General features: G+C 38.2%; 1 long non-coding RNA gene across 1 annotated transcript in view; it reads right to left on the bottom strand.

Moving 5' to 3' along the window:
* LOC103349776 (uncharacterized) overlaps window positions 1-17,777 on the bottom strand; it is a 231,861-nt gene that overhangs the window by 203,066 nt on the left and 11,018 nt on the right. The window contains exon 2 of the long non-coding RNA XR_011389007.2: window positions 8,388-8,482. This is a non-coding gene — a long non-coding RNA (uncharacterized LOC103349776). The remainder of the gene's footprint in view (window positions 1-8,387; window positions 8,483-17,777) is intronic.

Below are 17,777 nucleotides of genomic sequence, written 5' to 3'. Positions count from 1 at the left end.
GCCACACCCAGCACAAACCTCTAGAGATTCACCTAAAGCAGACAGTCCACTACAGTCAGAGTATGAGAAAGCTGCCACAGCAGAAAAAGAAAAGAATATCTCCACAATGCCAAACAAACAACAAAAAAAAAAAAAAACAGAGGAAATAAGAACAAGGATGACAACCTGACTATCCCAAAAGAATATGACACTCCAGTACAAGATTATGAATATGATGAGATAGAAGAAATGCAAGAAATGGAACTTGAAAAATTTATGATAAGAACATTTAGAAGTTATCAAAAACAAATGCATACATTACTGAAATCCATGGAAGACATGACAGAAAATCTCTGAAGTGAAAATAAAATCTTAAGGAGGAATCAAAATGAAACGAGGAAATTGAGATATTGAAGAGAAATCAAAATGAAATGAAGAATTCAATAGAACAAATAAAAAACATATTTGAGAGCCTTAAAAACAGAAACTAATAAAGCACCTAAAAGGAAACCTGTAGAAGTGAAATGGACACTATGAGAAACAATGACTTGATCAGCCCTTGTCCTGACTGTCAAGGAACAACTTACTATATTATTCCTTTTAGTATTTTTTGTTCTACTTAATACCATTGGTTGAACACTTTAATTAACATACAATTATTCTTAGGTGTTTACAATTAACTGAAAAGTGATCCCTGTTCAATATAAGAGTGGAAATAAGAGAGGGAGATGTACAGTTTGGCACATTCTCAGACTACCCCTAATGGCAGAGCTAGAAACGTGCCAGGGGATTCCAAATCAATTCCATCAAGGTGGCACGTAACAATGCCATCTCACTAGTCAAAGTGATCAGTTGACCATAATGATAGGATTAGCTATCAAAGGGATCACATAAATAAGATTAGTGTCTGTTAATAATACCTGATAGAATTAAAAAGGAGAGAACAATCCAACATGGGAAGCAGGATACACAGCAGACTCATAGAATGGCAGATGTCCTAAACAGCACTCTGGCCTCAGAATCAGCCCTTAAGGCATTCAGATCCACATGAAAAGCCCATGAGAGTTTCTCAGGCATGAAAAGTCAAGACAATGTGTCAAAAATAAATGACCTAAATGAAAGATCTATGTGAGTGAGATCCCAGCAGAAAGAACAGGCCATCAAAGAAGGAGGTACCTTTCTCTGAAGGCAGGAGAGAACTTCCACTTTGATTATGGCTTTGTCTAAATAAGGTTGGAGTTGGTGAACTCAAGAGGCTACCATAGCCTTGACACTCATGACAAGAGCCTCGGGTGATTACAGACGTCATAAATAAGAGTGTCAATTGTTAAATCAACAATGAGAGTCACTATACACTTGCTTCCCATGTAAGATCTCTGTCAATGTGTTGTACTATGTGAATTAATGGTAAAACTAGTACTCAAACAGTACTTTATACTTTGTGTATCTGTGTGGGTACAGTCTGTTGAAATCTTTACTTTGTATATACCAAGTTGATCTTCTGTATATAAAGATAATTGAAAATAAATCTTGATAAAGAATGGGAGATGGGAGAGGGAGCGGGAGATGGAATGGTTGCGGGTGGGAGGGAGGTTACAGGGGAAAAACCACTATAATCCATATTTTTACTTTCATAATTTATATTTATTAAATAAAAGTTGTTAAAAAAAAACTCAAGCAATATAAAAAAAAGAGAGAGAATGGGAGAAAATGTTTGCAAACTATGAAACTGATAAAGAATCTACAAAAAGCTCAAGAAACTCGACAACGACAAAATAAATACTCCTGTTAAGAAATGGCCAAAAGACTTGAACAGGCATTTTTCAATACAGGAAATTCAAAGAGCCAACAGACACATGAAAAAACTCTCAAGATCAGTAGCCATCATGGAAATCCAAATCAAGACCACAAGGAGGTTTCATCTCAACCTAGTTAGAACGGCTCTCATACAGAAATCAACAAATAATTAATGTTGGTGAGGATGTGTGGAAAAAGCTACCCTAATCCACTGTTGTTAGAATGTAAACCTGTATAGCCATTGTGGAAGACAGTGTAGGAATGCCGTAGAAAGCTGAAAATAGATCTACCACGTGACCCAGCACTGTCACTTCTGGGAATTAATCCAAGGGAAATGAAATCAGCATATGAGGCCGGCACCATGGCTCACTTGGTTAATTCTCCACCTGCGAAGCCAGCATCCCACATGGGCGCTGGGTCTAGTCCCGGTTGCTCCTATTTCAGTCCAGCTCTCTGCTATGGCCCAGGAGGGCAGTGGAGGATGGCCCAAGTGCTTGGGCACCTGCACCCGCATGGGAAACTGGGAAGAAGCACTTGGCTCCTGGCTTCAGATCAGTGCAGCGCTGGCCGTAGCAGCCATTTGAGTAGTGAACCAATTGAAGGAAGACCTTTCTCTCTATCTCTCTCTCTCAACTATTTATATCTCTACCTGTCAAATAAAAAAAAAAAAGATTTATTTGAAAGTCAGAGTTATACAGAGAGAGGAGAGGCAAAGAGAGAGACAGAGAGAGAGAGAGAGAGAGAGGTCTTCCATCCAATGGTTCACTCCCCAATTGGCCGTGTGGTCCAGAGCTGCGCCAATCCAAAGCCAGGAGCCAGGGGCTTCTTCCAGGTCTCCCACGCAGGTGCTGGGGCCCAAGGAATTGGGCCATCTTCTACTGCTTTCCCAGGCCATAGAAGAGAGCTGGACTGGAAGTGAAGCAGCTAGGTCTTGAACCGGCGCCCATATGGGATGCTGGTGCTTCAGGCCAGGGCGTTAACCCATTGTGCCATAGCACCAGCCCCGAATAATGAACTTCTAAAGTTTCTACAGGAAACTACTTTTATTTTTTCCTAAAATCTCTCAGACACAACCTGTTCCAGGTACACAGACTTGCTTTACTAACAGATCCTCCAATGGGAAGGCTGGCCTAAAAGGCCCTTATCTTTAAAAAATTATTCAGACTCCCTATTCTTCAGCACAATGAGCCTAAATTAATAGCCATTCAACAGGTACTATGCTTACTATCACAATCTTGCATTATAGTCTCTGACTTCCAATATATGACCTATTTAATACAAAAACTAAAAAAGCTAAGTTAAAAGAATTACAAGATGAAGAATTATTTACATTGTTCTTTCAAATTCAGCAAGTAATTATAAATAGGACCTCATGCTTTTTAATTACTCATATTAGATCTCACACTTCTTTGCTAGGTCCTCTACGTGCAACAAATTATACCATTGATAAACTGATTATGTCAGCATTTGAAATGGCTAAGGCCTCCCATATGTTATTGCATCAACCTGCCTCTATGCTAAAACAACAATTTCAAATTTCAGGCCCAGAGTATTCTAAGAATGTGTCTCTCATGTCAACATTTTAGCTCCTACTCCAGTAAATGAGGACATCAATCCTAGAGGACTTCAAAGTAATCAGTTACGGCAAATGGATGTGCATTTAAAGTTTGTTCACTTAAATTTGTTCATTTAAAGTTAGTTGATACCTTTTCTTCAGTCATTTTGGGTATCTGCACAAGCAGGTGAAACCTTTCATCACGTTAAAAATCATTGCTTAGAGGTTTTTGCTGTCCTTGGCATTCCACATTCTACAATGGCCCAGCTTATGCAAGTATGGCCTTTGCCAATTTCTGCCAAATTTGGGGCATTCTCTACATTACACACATCCCTTATAACCCCCAAGTTAAAGCTGTCATTGAATGCTCTCACTTAAAACTAAAGCTTCAATTTAAACAAACAAAAAGGGGAACCTGAAGGTACTTCACAACATCAAAGCCCACATCACAGTCTGAAACTAGCTTTATCTACTTTACATTTTTTTAAATTGTGATAACCAGAATATGACTCCTATAGAAAGACGTTATGGTCAGGAATCTATAAGTACTTCTCCACTTGTCTACTGGAAAACACCAGAAAAAGGAATTTGGAAAGGTCCACATCCCTTACTAACCTGTGGAAGAGGAGTTGCTTGTGTCTTTCCAGAAACAGCTGCAACACATTTTTGAATTCCAGGTTATTGCATCAAGCCATGGCATGGCATGGAGGACGACCAACCAAATCAGCATTATCCAAAGATGATGCTGTGGCACAGTAGTAGGATAAGCCTCAGCCTGCAGTGCTGGCATCATCCCATATGGGCACCAGTTCGTGTCTTGGCTGTTCCTCTTCAGATCTAGCTCTCTGCTAATGGCCTGGGGAGGCAGTAGAGGATGGCCCAAGCTCTTGGGCCCCTGCACTCCCGTGGGAGACCTAGAAGAAGCTCCTGGCTTCAGATCAGCTTAGCTCTGGCCCTTGTGGCCAAATGAGGAGTGAACCAGCAGATGGAAGACCTTTTTCCTCTCTGTATAACTTTAGCTTCCAAATAAGTAAAAACCTTTAAAAAAACTGATGCTGGGACCTGACAGAACCTGAAGAACTCACACCACACTGTTCTTATTCAGTCTTGTGTTTTTGCACTGTATGTTCTCCCTATGATGTTGGCTGACATAGGAATCACCATTGGGAAAGCAGTTCAGGCAGCTTTTGTTGAGCCACCCCCAAGTCAGTTCTGGAATGTAATGTAGGTATTCCAGGGTGTTCTGGTAAAGCAGGGGCTAGGTGGACCTCACCAACTGTCTTCCTCCTTGTTATCCTGATAACTCTTGGATAGCTTTTATTTTAATTTTTGAAAAACAGTCATGAGTCAAAAGAATATCAAATCAGTGTTGGATGGGCCACCCAGCTGTAGGGAGAGGGGTTGGGAGCCCTAGGCCTTTGGAGGGAGGGTACTGGCATAGAGGTGTCTGCATCGATTTTTTTCTCAGGATGAAGCGTGGTAGATTTTGAAGGTAAAACTTTCTGAGTTTATCATGTTTTAATTTGAGGGACAGGTAGTGATAAATCATCACCAATTGCCCCCTTATCTAACTCCAAGGAAGTGGGAGTCTCAAAGGATCCCCTCCTAGGGAATTGGGGCTGCCTTAACTGATTCTACACAGGCCTGCTTATGGCACCAGCTCCACCTCACCCTCAGGTGCCAGCCTCCTTACCATCACTGTTCCTGTGGGGTATAGCCAGGATTTTCCTATCAAGTGTCAACTTTCCCTCTTAACGTCTGCGTCTTGTTCTGGGTAGAAAGGGAATCTGATACTGGAGATGACTGGTTGCTATATTATGGGTTTGAGTCGCTTTTGGATATAAAGCAATCTTGTTTTGAAAAGCATGTGGAAAGGAGGAAAGAGGGCCTCATCCTACACTTACTGAGACATACTATTTGGTCTCTGATCTTTTTAAGGATTCTGTTGGTTAAATGCCTGAAGAGGGAGGGGGGTTGGCCTTCAAACTGTACCAACTTTGTTAACCAACTGTTGAAGGCTCTGAAAATAAAAATGATCTTGAACCCATAAAAAATCATTCAAAAGGACAACCATACAGGTCTCTCTCATGTTTCCTACAAAAGTTGTTTTTTTAAACAACTGCATCTCTAATGATAACAAAAATCAAACCATTTTGTTTATCAGCCTACTGCCATTTGGCTTCCTATTAATTTAACAGAGCCAGGTGCACAAACTCCCACATTACATATTCTTCATTCAGTTATCCAAGCAGTTATTAGAGCTAAACACATGTTAAGGTTAGTTATTGGCATCATTCTGACTATAATGGGAATCTACCTCTGGTGTTGCTCTTGTTCAAGAAATAGAAATGCATACTGTTGTTAATAACATGGTGGTAAATTCTTTACAGCTGTGACAAACTCAACATCATCTAGATGTTATTTTCAGGGATGAAGTAGATATCTTAAAGGTGCCATTTTCTGGTTAGGACAAGATTTGGATGCTATACGTACTCAGATGGAATTGCCATGTCATTTTAATATTGCTACATATTGTATTACTCCTTTCAGATATAATTCACCTGAACATAATTGGAATCAGGTAAAAGCACATATTTTAGGTGCTTGGAGATGGCATAATGCTACTTTAGATAAAATTTCCTTAAAAAGGGATATTGATCGTTCCCATACTCTTTATTTAGATACTACTGAAGATGACATAATTTCTAGTATTAATAAAGGTTTACAAACTTTCAATGGAGCTACTTGGTTCCAAAGAAACTACATTTTTATGATCACAATTCTGCTTATTACTTTTTTTTCTGTTTTCCCTTTTGCATAGTCTGCCAAAGCACAACCTGCACAAGAAACAAAATGAAGATAATCCTGCTTCAACTATGACTGTTCTTCAAAAAACTAATAAAAAAGGGGGAGATGTCATGGACCACCACATGACCTGAATTCTGCTAAAGGCATGCTTGGCCAGATTGCAAAGTCATTGTTCAAGTTACGTTAACAGTGGCTAAGGTCATTTGACATGATCCTCCAAAGCAGCTAAGGAAACGCTGTGGACTCTGGTAAACAACTAGTGAGACATTCGTCCCAGTCAATAATTAGTCTCCCTCAAGGTTCCTACACATTGTGATTGTTTTTTATTCCAAGCTTCCAAGCAAACACATCTTTCTTGTAAACACCAGAACTCTCCATTGTTCTGTTTCACTATGTTTAAACTCCCTCATCATAAAATCCTGTTTTCACAAAACTGCACATGTTTTATGATTAATCAATCTCATAATTGACAATAAATATTTGGAATAACCAGGCAGCTGGGCCTCTGCTTCTGCCTTCACCTTTGGCAGCAGACAAAATGTCCCCTGGTTTCCCCCAATTAAAATCTATAATCTGAGTCTGCTTCCTTAACCTATGTGACTAAATCCTCTTTTGGTTTAACCTGACACCTTGCTTTGCTAGACATAGCAGTAAATGATAAAATTCAGTATCTAATGAGATTTGAAAACTTTTCTCCCTATGAACCAGGTTCCAAGCAACTGAAACCATAGTGTATTAATGAATATATAGTGGATTGTACTGTGATACCAGATAACCCCCAAAACTTGGTAGCCTAACATAAAGTAAGTTCATTTACCATACTAAATGGTCAACAGGTGTCATCAGATATTGGGAAAACAAAGAACTAACTATAATACTCAAAAGGCAAGTCTGATCCCACATTTTGGAATCGGGAAAAGTGCTATAACAAACATGGTGGTGCAAGTATTTCTTTGATACAAGTGTTCATGTCTTATGGGTTTATACCCAAGGACAAAATTTTGAGTGAAATAAGCTAGACACAGAAAGATAAATGCTACATGGTCTCCCTTATATTTTGGAGTTGAAATTAAACATATATGTATACCAAAAATAAACAAAAAAGAATGCTTGTATGTAACAGTATTATTGCAAAAAATGGCTTTGTCAAACTTTCATGTCTTTGTCAAATTGTTAAGAATGACATACTTCTATAGTTTTAAAGACATGTAATTATCTTAAAATTTACTTCGGGCCAGCGCCGTGGCTCACTTGGCTAATCCTCTGCCTGCAGTGCCGGCACCCTGGGTTCTAGTCCCGGTTGGGGTGCCGGGTACTAGTCCCAGTTGCTCCTCTTCCAGTCCAGCTCTCTGCTGTGGCCCAGGAGGGCAGTGGAGGATGGCCCAAGTGCTTGGGTCCCTGCACCCGCATGGGAGACCGGGAGGAAGTACCCGGCTCCTGGCTTCAGACTGGCACAGCACCAGCTGCAGTGGCCATTAGGGGAGTGAACCAACAGAAGGAAGACCTTTCTCTCTGTCTCTCTCTCACTGTCCATAACTCTCTCTGTGTGTCTCTTTCTGACTGTCTAACTCTGCATTGCCAAGAAAGAAAGAAAGAAAGAAAGAAAGAAAGAAAGAAAGAATTTACTGTGTATGAGTGAAATTGACATCTTTTCATTTGATTAGTTTTAGCCCTTGCCTATATTCTACTAAATTTGGTCTTTTTAATTTTTACTTGGGGGCTGGCACTGTGGTGTAGTGGGTAAGGCCACTGCCTGCAGTGCTGGCATCCCATATGCATGCCGGTTCTAGTCCCGACTGCTCTACTTCCAATCCAGCTCTCTGCTATGGCTTAGGAAAACAGCAGAAGATGGCCCAAGTTCTTGGTTCCCTATGCCCACATAGGAGACCCAGAAGAAGCACCTGACTTCGGATCGGTGCAGTTCCAGTCGTTTACAGCCAACTGGGGAGTGAACCAGCAGATGGAAGACCTCTCTCTCTCTCTCTGCATCTCAGTCTCTCTGTGTGTAACTCTGACTTCCAAAGAAATAAACAAATCTTTAAAAAAAAAAAAGGTTTTTGTTTACTTGTTGAACTCTTTATGTAGAGGGATATTAAGCCTTTGACCATAATGTGAATTAAAAATGTTATCTCAAAAAAAAAAAAGCAAGCAAGCAAACAAAATGCAGATTTGATAGAAAATGCATCCTAGTGTGTGTTTCCGAGGTTTTCAAAGAAGGAAAAGGGAACATGGAAAATTATGCCCTCACCCTTACAGCCACCTTGTGGAAATGGAACAAGTCTCTTCTGGTCACATCTCTCTGGGCAGAGGCAGGCACAGGACCACAGCTAATTTCACAATGCACTGGGAAAATGCAATAGAGGCATAAATTGCTACCATATACACTGAAGAAGGGGAAATAAAATGTTTGCAACAAACAACCATTAAAACTTTTAAAGTGTGACTAGCAATCATTCTATTTCATCAGATATACCTTAACAGAGTACAAGACAGCCAAGAACTCACTAACAAAGAATATGATAGGAATATGATAGGTTATGAAAAGTAGATATATGATGAGTTGAGGGGCCAAAGGATCAGAATTTATATTTAACAAGTTGATACTTTAAAGGCAAATCAGAAAACCTGGTTAGGCCCTAGATATTAAAGATTTAAAGCAACATTTTAAGATAGATGTACATCATAGGACTTAAAAGTTATGCTTCAGTAGTTGTTAAGACTTTAATGGAAAAAAATTTCTACAATATTAATGGGAAGGATGCTTCCAGAGTAAGTAGCGTGCTCTTGCCTAGGCTGAGGCCTAGTCAGATAAAAAAAAATTAGAGCTGCTGTCTGTCTCTATTTCCCTCTCTGTGTATCTCTCTGCTTTTCAAATAAAATTAAAATAAATAATATATTAAATTTTTTAAATATATATTTAGCAAAATAAATGGAGTAGGCATGGTTAACATGCCACTTGAGATTCCCACATCCATATCAGAGTGCCTGGGTTCAAGTCCAGGCTCTGTTCCTAATTCCAGCTTCCTTCTGAAGTGCACCCTGGGGGACAACAGGTGTACCTCACATTCTTGGGTCCCTGCCACACATACGGGAGACTCAAACTGAGATTTGGGCTCCTGGCTTCATTCCAGCCCAGTACAAGCTGTTGTGGGCATTGGAGAATAAACCAGCAGATGAAAGAGACAGACAGAAATTTAGAGGAAAATTGTCCCCATCCCCTAGAGATGATCACAATTCATATTTGGTCTTTGATCTCTTACAATCTTTTTTCTATAAATATACAAATATACAAAAGTATACACAGCCACAAACACACACTACATTTGACTAACAGTATGACCAGGCTGAATCTACTCTGTAGCCACTTGCTCCTCTGGTTCATTTTTTTCTAAAGCCAAGTTAGCCCCTTAAAAAGGGTGATCTAACTTCCCCAGTTGCTACCTGTTAAATTAATAAATGCATAAATAAATAAATAAATAAATCTGTGTTTGTTTAAGAATTCAGGGGAGAAAATATAAATTTAAAAGACAAAGAAAGTTAATAATATAAGACAGAAAATTTAAACAGCCATTTGCCCTGTAACATTGATGAACAGTGGTTAGAATATATGGGTAAACTTTCAAAACTCCTATGTAAAATACAAATGAATAGAGTACAATGTGGCATTGATCTGTTATATTTTTGGAAATTGGTTTCCAATACTTTACTGTAATCACTTACGTCAAGCAATACTTTAGGCATGAAGTGATATTTTGACAATTATCAGTCAGATCATCATAGATGCCTCAAGAATCCTTGTTACTTTTTCTGGCTGCATGATGGTTTGATAGTTTTCAATTTGGTTTCATATATCCTTTTTCAAAATTATGCTATATATATAACTGTTGTGCCTTTACCACAGAGATCGTTTAAGGTCCCAAGTAAACCCTAAAAATTATTCTTACACATTTAAATTAGAGTATATTTAAGAAAAAAAAGAACAAGACAATACAATTTTGAAGTCATTTGGCAAACTGATTCTGTCAAGAAAGCTTAGTTTCATTCTGTTTGCTGCAACAGCTTTTTTTTCATAACTTCACTCTTCTTGTTCTTGTAATACATTTGGGAGGCCTGTCAAGGCCTATCCACTCTCTAAATAGCTTTGCAGATTAAATTTTTAACTCTCTTCTCTTCATGCAGATGTATATTTCTGACAAAGAATTGCCCTGAGATGTCAGCTTCCATTTTTCTCACTGAAAAGAAGGCTTACAGGTGCAACTGTGGATTCTCAAATTTTAACCTCACCAGGAAAAACACAAAGACACATATATATTCCTCTCAAAGACTATGCATCTGTGTTTGTGTGATTGATTCTTGCATCTCCTACCATTGCTTTTTCTTCCTCTTCTTCCGTAAATGAAAACTGAAGAAAGCAGTGTAAAGAATAAAATTAAGAAAATGAATATAATTTAATTTAAAAAATTCCCTTCTTAATAATGAAGACATGTCACAGTGCTACAGAGGCATCAAATAATATTGCATAGTCAAACGATAAAATTTGGAACAGGTGTCCTTTTACAGAGAATATCTGAGATGAACAATAAGTTCATTCCAAGCAAAGAAAACAACAGAATAAAAGCCATATATTTGTACACACAGCATGATCTGTATAATTATTCTCAAAAATTAAATTAATACTAAGTTCTAAAGAACCACTTTGGAAATGGGCATTTCCTGCAATGTCCTACAGTGTTGAGTTGCATTTAGTCCTGGAAAGTGAGGTGATAGGCTCCTAGCCATTGGTAGGACCCACTTTACGCCATGTGTCATTTTCATTCCTCTAAGGGTCTCTGTTCTGTAGCTTAGATTCTGGCTTTTATAAATAGTCTGGTTGATACCAGGGCAATTTTTTAAAGGCACCTAAATTACTTATACTGAGAAGTGGGTAGTGAATTTTATTGGATTCAGTCTGACTTTTATTTAAAATTAACCTAACACGAAGAGGGAGAGTAGTAGTACAATGAGCATTTAATTAATTAGAAGACACATTTTATTCTAAACTTAGTCAATAACTGCTCACAAGACATTGAGAAATCCTTTTTAATCTCATTGCCTTTCAGTTCCCTTAATTGTAAAATAACAGAGTTAAATTACATGATTTTCCAAAGTTTTCATGTTCTAAAGACTCATGGCACTGTACAGAGTATAACTATTTAACATTGTAGTAGGAAAGGACATCAGGGCAAAAATAAATGGAATATATGAAAGTAACAAAAGAAACCAGAAATCCCAAATCAACAAATTTGTGTAAGTGATTACATCTAAAAACATAATGCTAATGATATGGTGTTTATATATTTTAAGAGTTCTTTTATTTAGGAATGAATATCGAAGACTGACTTTACAATAATCCAACTGCATTGGGAGATGAGTGTTACTAAATAGAAGACAATAAAACAACAGTAGCCAGTAATTGGTGATTATTGTTGTAGACTGGCCCTTAAGAAGTTCATTACTCTACACATTGGGATATATTTTAACTTTACCATAATAATGCTTTAAATTGTTTTCTGTGTTTGCAATAGAAAAACATCAAGGCATAGAACAGTAGCCTCATGTTTAAAGGGAGAGGGCATAGCAAAGTACTTATACTAGTTTAATTTCCACAAAATACTGTAAACAAAAAAAGTTACCCATGATGTTGAAAACAGAAAGAATGGACACAACGCAGGAACACATTGTAGGAACACAATGTAGGAACATATGACATTTAATATAATTTTGACTTTTAAATCACTTGAATATATTATTATTTTAAAAAGCTAAAATTGTGCTACTAACATTTAATGAACAGAATGAGCTTCTCTGCAAATGATTCATTGTTAGCTAAACATCTATATGGGAGAACAAATTAATGTTAATCCCTACCTCACACCATGCACAAAAATCAATTCTAAGTTGACTATAAATCTAAATTTTAAGGTTAAAACAATGAACCTCTTAAGAGAAAATAGAGGGGTTTATGCTCATAATTTGGGGAAAGGCAATAACTTCTCAAATAGGATGTGTGAGTACCAAATCATAAAAACTGTACTTTGGAAATTTATATTTATTAAATACAAGTTGGAAAAAAAAAAAAGAGAGAGGGAATCTAAGAAACTCTCACAGCCCAAAAAAGCTTAAGGAAGCATGATAAACTAAATATAAAAATCTGGTTGGGAACCTGTAACAGAAAAAAAATAATAATAACCAGGAAATATGAATAAACTATGGGCAATAGTTAACAATAATGCATCAAGTCCAGCACTGTGGAATAATGGGTTAAAGCTACTGCCTGAAGTGCCAGCATCCCACACAGATACAGGTTCAAGTCCCACTGCTCAACTCCAATCCAGATTCCAGCTAATGCACCTGGGAAAAGCAGCAAAAGATGTTCTCCTACCACCACATGGGAGACCCAGAAGAAGCTCCTGGTTCCTGGCTTCAGACTGGTTCAGCCCTGGCGGTTGTGGCCACTTGAGAGTAAACTAGTGAATAGAAGATACTCTCTCTCTCTCTCTCTCTCTCTTTCTCTTTCTCTTTCTCTTTCTCTTTCTCTCCCTCCCTTCCTCCATCCTTCCCTCCCTCTCACCCTCCCTCCCTCTCATCCTCTCACCCTCTACTTCTCTGTAACTCTTTCAAATAAATAATTTTTTTTAAAAATTGATCAACATTGGTTTATTAATTATAACAAACTCAGGATACTAAGATGAGATGTTAATTATAGAGTAATTTAGGGGCCGGCACCATGGCATACTGGTTAGAGCTGCCACCTTCAGTGCTGGCATCCGATATGGGCACCTGAGACCTGGCTGCTTCACTTTCAATCAAGCTCTTTGCTATGGCCTGGGAAAAGCAGTAGAAGACAGCCCAAGTGCTTAGGGCCTTGCATCTGCATGGGACACCCAGAAGAAGTTCCTGGCTCTTGGCTTCCGATCAGCCCAGCTCCGGCCATTGCAGCCATTTGGGGAATGAACCAGCAGATGGAAGATCTCTCTCTATCTCTCTCTGCCTCCACCTCTCTGTAACTTTGCCTTTCAAATAAATAAATAATTTTCTTTTTAAAAAGTGATGGGGTAACTAGGCATGGAGTACACAGTAAATCTCTATACTATCTTAACAATCTTTCCATAAACAAAAATATTTTTTACTTTATTAAAGTTATTTTATAAACAAATTTTCATAAACAGAAATTTTCTAAAACAATAAGCTTTTTGAAAAAAGACATTTTATAATAGTTAATCAAATGGCCTATATATTGAAAGTAAATCAACATATTTTATTACCAGTAAGCACAAATTAAAACTGCAATAAGGAATATGTATATACTTGGGATGCCCAAATTCCAAATCAGAGTACCTGGGATGGTTTCCTGACACCTCTTCTAATACAGCTTTCTGCTAATGTACCTAAAAGGCAGCAGATTACAGCTCAAGTACTTGGGTTCTTTCCACTAACATGGCAGAACTGGATGGAGTTCCTGTTTCCTGGTTTCAGACTGGCCCAGCCTTAGCTGTTGTGACCATGTGGATCTGGAGAACAAGCCAATGGATGGAAGATTCATTCTCTCTCTCTCTCTCTCTCTCTCTCCCCCCCCTCCCTTTCAAATAAATAAATCTTCTAAAAAAGTTTTATATTTTTAGAAGATTTATTTCATTTATTTGAAAGGCAGAGTTAGAGAGAGAGAGAGAGAGAATGGAGAGAGAGAGAGAAGGAGAGATAGAGAGATCTTCTATCCATTGGTTCACTCCCCAAAGGGATACAACAGCCAAAGATGGGCCAGGCCGAAGCCAGGAGCCAAAAACTTCTCCTGGTGTCCCACATGGGTGCAGATCTTCTGCATCAGCCATCTTCTGCTGTTTTTCCAGGAGCATTAACAGAGAGCTGGATCAGAAGTGGAGCAGCCAGGACTTGAACCCTATATATAGGATACCAGAATTTGCAGGTGATGGCTTATGCCATTATGGCACAACACTGGCTCCTAAAAAATGTTTTAAAAAACCCATTATAAAGACCAACTAACTGACCAATAATATAAAAACTAATATAAATTATTGTCCTGAATGTAAATAAACTAAATTTTAATAAAAGTATAAATTGGTATAGTTCCATCAGAAAAACTCTAGTAGTATATATTAAACATGAATATTGATATACTCTATGATTTATCATTTCCACTTATAGGAATTTAACTGAGAGAACTGAATGCATACATATATACATATATATATCAAAAATACATATATACAATATTTATAGCCAAAAACTGGAGACAAATGAATAAATACACAATAAATATCCATAAATATACTATGAGATACTCATAGGTTAGAGTATTTAACATGAATTAAAAAGGAATATGCTACCATCATACACAATAATATCAATGAATCTCTCAAATTTAAGGCTAAGTAAAAGAAGTAAGAACAAATGTACAGTGTGTGATTTCACTTAAATGACATTCAAAACAGGCAAAACAAATTTAGGGTGGTAAATATGAAATTGGTGGCAAAATTTAGAAAATTTACACTTTCTAAAGTGGGCAAAAGGCAGCTCTCTGGAGATGTGAAATATTTTTATCTGAGCTGAGTACTTTCCTATAGGAAAATTTGACCTCAGAAAAGAAAATATTTTTTTTTTTTTGACAGGCAGAGTGGACAGTGAGAGAGAGAGACAGAGAGAAAGGTCTTCCATTTTTCCATTGGTTCACCCCCCAATGGCTGCTGCGGCCAGCGCGCTGTGGCCAGCGCACCACATTGATCCGAAGCCAGGAGCCAGTTGCTTCTCCTGGTCTCACATGCGGGTGCAGGGCCCAAGGACTTAAGCCATCCTCCACTGCACTCCCGGGCCATAGCAGAGAGCTGGATTGGAAGAGGAGCAACCGGGACAGAACCGGCACCCTGACTGGAACTAGTACCAGGGGTGACTGCAGGCGGAGGATTAGCCTATTGAGTTGCGGCGCCAGCCGAGAAGAAAATATTTTAAATGAACTTTAACTAAATGAAATCAGGTCTAAAAACAACAATAGGAAAAAACTTGCTTACAATAAGTATGGCAAATCAAGGACAATTATCTTTTTTTATTTAATAAATGTAAATTTCCAAAGTACAGCTTTTGGATTACGGTGGCTTTTCCCCTCCATAACTTCCCTCCCCTCCCACAACTCTCCCATCTCCTGCTCCCTCTCCCATCCCATTCACATCAAGATTCATTTTCAATTATCTTTATATACAGAAGATCAATTTAGTATATATTAAGTAAAGAATTCAACAGTTTGCACCCACACAGAAACACAAAGTGTAAAGTACTGTTTGAGTACTAGTTATTCCATTAATTCACATAGTACAACACATTAAGGACAGAGATCCTACATGGGGAGTAAATGCACAGTGACTCCTGTTGTTGATTTAATAATTGACACTCTTGTTTATGGCGTCAGAAATCACCCTACACTCTTGTCATGAGTTGCCAAGGCTATGGAAGCCTTTTCAGTTTGCCGATTCTGATCTTATTTAGACAAGGTCATAGTCAACGTGGAAGTTCTCTCCTCCCTTCAGAGAAAGGTACCTCCTTTTTTGATGGCCGGTTCTTTCCGTTGGGATCTCACTCACAGAGATCTTCCATTTAGGTCCTTTTTTTTCCCCACATTGTCTTGGCTTTCCATGCCTGAAATACTTCATAGGCTTTTCATGTGGATCCGAGTGCCTTAAGGGCTGATTCTGAGGCCAGAGTGCTGTTTAGGACATCTGCCATTCTATGAGTCTGCTTGTGTATCCCGCTTCCCATGTTGGATCATTCGCTCCCTTTTTAATTCTATCAGTTAGTATTAGCAGACACTAGTCTTGTTTATGTGATCCCTTTGACTCTTAGTCCTATCATTATGATCAATTGTGAACTAAAACTGATCAGCTGGACTAGTGAGATGGCATTGGTACGTGGGATTGAATTGGAATCCCCTAGCACATTTCTAACTCTACCGTTTGGGGTAAGTCCGATTGAGCATGTGCCAAACTGTACATCTCCTCCCTCTCTTATTTCCACTCTTATATTTAACAAGGATCACTTTTCAGTTAAATTTTAAACACCTAAGAATAATTGTGTGTTTATTAAAGAGTTCAAGCAATAGTATTAAGTAGACAAAAAATACTAAAAGGGGTAAAGTAGTAAGTTGTTTATCAGCAGTCAGGACAAGGGCTGATCAAGTCATTGTTTCTCCTAGTGTCCATTTCACTTCAACAGGTTTCCTTTTTGGTGCTCAGTTAGTTGTTACCAGTCAGGGAGAACATATGATATTTGTCCCTTTGGGACTGGCTTATTTCACTCAACATGATGTTTTCCAAATTCCTCCATCTTGTTGCAAATGACCGGATTTCATTTTTTTTTTACTGCTGTATAGTATTCTGTAGAGTACATATCCCATAATTTATCCAGTCTACTGTTGATGGGCATTTGGGTTGATTCCAGGTCTTAGCTATTGTGAATTGAGCTGCAATAAACATTAAGGTGCAGACAGCTTTTTTATTTGCCAATTTAATTTCCTCTGGGTAAATTCCAAGGAATGGGATGGCTGAGTTGTATGGTAGTGTTATATTCAGGTTTCTGAAGAATCTCCAAACTGCCTTCCATAGTGGCTTTACCAGTTTGCATTCCCACCAACAGTGAGTTAATGAAGGACAATTATCTTAATATTCATATAGAAAAGGTATATAAACAATGTTGAGATCCAAATTTAGCAAGCTAGGAAGTAGTAAGAGATGTTAAAGAACAACACTGAGACTATACTGGAATACATTTATATATGTATATATTTATACATACACATTATACATATGTATTTGTAAAGTGTCCACATTTTACAATAAAATATTATTTTAGCAGGATCAGAGTTGAAGATCAATCAGGGAAATCAGACAAAAGAATTCCCTTGACATTATAAGAGAAACACATCAGGAATACAATGTTCAGGGAACTTTAACTCTCAGCAAATGTTCAGCTTCACCAAGTGAAAGCTGAGGTATAAGCCTGATTTTAAGTATGCCAGGATTTCTGTGGAGTAAATTAAACCCACATACAAGGTTCACACCCTACAGACCAGGCTAATGGGACGTGGCTATTTAAAGGTGGAACTGGGGTGAAAACCGGTTTCTTTGGTGGTGGTTGTAAAACACGTTGGACATTCTATTTCTTTCTGTCTTCTCCTTCTGCCTCTGGAGCCCAAAGACACTGTGTGAGAAGCCCAATCATTTTGAAGCCATCATACTGGAGGGAATACACTGAGAAGGAGACATCAAGGGATTCCAGACATTTCAGCCTCCAAATCTTTCAGAATTTTCATGCTAGGCATAAAAAATTGAGTCACAAAGCCTCTGATATGAGTTTCATGTTGTCTCTAACCACTACAACCTTGTGAGACACTTGGAGCTACAAACACCTAGCTAAGCCTTTCCTGAATTCTTTACCTACAGTAACCATAATAAGTAACTGCTATTGTTTTAATACATTTTGGGGTGATGGTTAATGGAGAGACAGTGACTGAAATGAATTCCCGGAGAAGAAAGGAGGTAGTTCCAGAGAATGGAAGCTAGTAGGAGCAGTGTGTTAGGAGCAAGTTGACACTGTG

The sequence above is a fragment of the Oryctolagus cuniculus genome, chromosome 5, assembly GCF_051225735.1.
Source record: "Oryctolagus cuniculus isolate XC-2025 breed Fujian yellow rabbit chromosome 5, ASM5122573v1, whole genome shotgun sequence".
Classification (NCBI taxonomy): Eukaryota; Metazoa; Chordata; class Mammalia; order Lagomorpha; family Leporidae; genus Oryctolagus; species Oryctolagus cuniculus.
This window is presented reverse-complemented; position numbering and strand designations above follow the sequence as displayed.